The 1,825-nt window shown below is 46.6% G+C and overlaps 1 pseudogene; it reads left to right on the plus strand.

The window, feature by feature from the left end:
- The first annotated feature begins 877 nt into the window (after positions 1-877).
- On the plus strand, positions 878-1,525 carry LOC116812084 (ras-related protein Rab-28-like; annotated as a pseudogene).
- Positions 1,526-1,825: the final 300 nt, after the last annotated feature.

Genomic DNA, 1,825 nt, shown 5'->3' on the forward strand with positions numbered 1-1,825 from the left:
ACCCAGGCTGGAGTGCAGTGGTGTGATCTCGGCTCACTGCAACCTCTGCCTCCCAGGTTCAAGCAATTCTCCTGCCTCAGCCTCCTGACTGGGACTACAGGCACCCACCACCACGCCCAGCTAATTTTTATATTTTTGGTAGAGACGGGGTTTCACCATATTGGCCAGGCTGGTCTCAAACTCCTAACCTCGTGATCCGCCCACCTTGGCCTCCCAGAGTTCTGGGATTACAGGTGTGAGCCACCATACCCCGCCTAGCGTAGTCTTTACTCTAGGAGGTGGTTCTTTCCCCTAAGGTGTGGTTTTTCAATTGAATGCCTATGATGTTAAAAAGTTATCTCCACTCTGGCTAGGTCAGAACCTCATATTTCTCAGCACTGTGCAACCTCTAGTATCTCCATTCTTTTTTTTTTTTTTTTTTTTTTTTTTGGCTTACTTTTACCCCGGCCAATTTCTGTATTTTCAGTAGAGATGGGGTTTCACCATGTTGGCCAGGCTGGACTCAAAATCCTGACTTTAACTGATCTGCCCACCTTGGCCTCCCAAAATGCTGGGATTACAGGCATGAGCCACTGCACCCGGCCTTCTCCATTCTTCTTTCAACCCCATAGCAGCTGCTCTTCTGGGCCTCACAGAATCTCATACTATGCATGTACAGCCCAGCCCTCAACAAAAGACCCACAGAGGGCAGAGGGAGAAGAGACTGGCAAGATGGCACCTGGCAAGAGATTCTCCAGCCGCTGCTGACATTGAGCAGACAAGTAAGTGAGGTACTGTCCCCACTACCTCCCTTCTTCCTCCCTCACCCCTGGAGACCTTCTCCTTCCCCTCCTCCCTCCACCTGGGGGAGGGGGGCGGGCATGGTTCCTGGGACATCATGTAGGACTCTAAGGAAGAGAGCCAGGACCAGCACTGAAAATCATCGTGCTAGGGAACAGCATCTCCCAGAAGACCTCCTTAGCTACAGATTTTGCTCAAAAAGCTTTCGGGAACCAGTACAAACTATAGGACTGGATTTCTTTTGAGAAGGATAACATTGCCAGGAAACTTGAATGTTACTCTCTAGTTTGGGATACAGGAGGCCAGACAATAGGAAGCAAAATGTTGGACAGATGCATCTATGGAGCACAGGAAATCATCTTGGTATATGATATTACAAGTTATCAAAGCTTTGAGAATTCTTAGATTAGTGAAGAAAGTGAGTGAAGAGTCAGAAACTCAGCCACTGGTTGCCTTAGTGGGCAATAAAATTGATTTGGAGCATAATCAAACAGTAAAACCTGAAAAACACTTACGGTTTTGCCAGGAAAATGGTTTTAATAGCCACTTTGTTTCAGCCAAGGCAAGAGACTCTGTCTTCCTGTGTTTTCAAAAAGTTGTTGCTGAAATCCTTGGAATCAAATTAAACAAAGCAGAAATAGAACAGTCACAGAGGGTGGTAAAGGCAGATATTGTAAACTACAACCAGGAACCTACGGCAAGAGCTGTTAACCCTTCTAGAAGCTCTGTGTGTGCAGTTGGGTGAGCTCATTTTTCCATTGTGTTGATAGTTTTGGCTGCCCTTCACCTCTGGGTGTGTCTGAGAACTTCTAAGAACTTGTTTTATCAGTGACCATCTCTGTAGTTCAGTTAACACTTTCCTCCAAACTTGCTTCATCCTTAAGTGTTCCTCCCAACCGCAGGCATGTACTTGGATTCAAAAGAATTCAACTTTGCGACCACACACTTTGCATTCAAACTGGAAGGCTCATTCTCTGGAATTAGACTGTTTCATTGAAAAAGAATGGTGTCCGGCCGGGCGCGGTGGCTCATGCCTGTAATCCCA

Source organism: Hylobates moloch, unplaced genomic scaffold (assembly GCF_009828535.3).
Source record: "Hylobates moloch isolate HMO894 unplaced genomic scaffold, HMol_V3 SCAFFOLD_7, whole genome shotgun sequence".
Lineage (NCBI taxonomy): Eukaryota > Metazoa > Chordata > Mammalia > Primates > Hylobatidae > Hylobates > Hylobates moloch.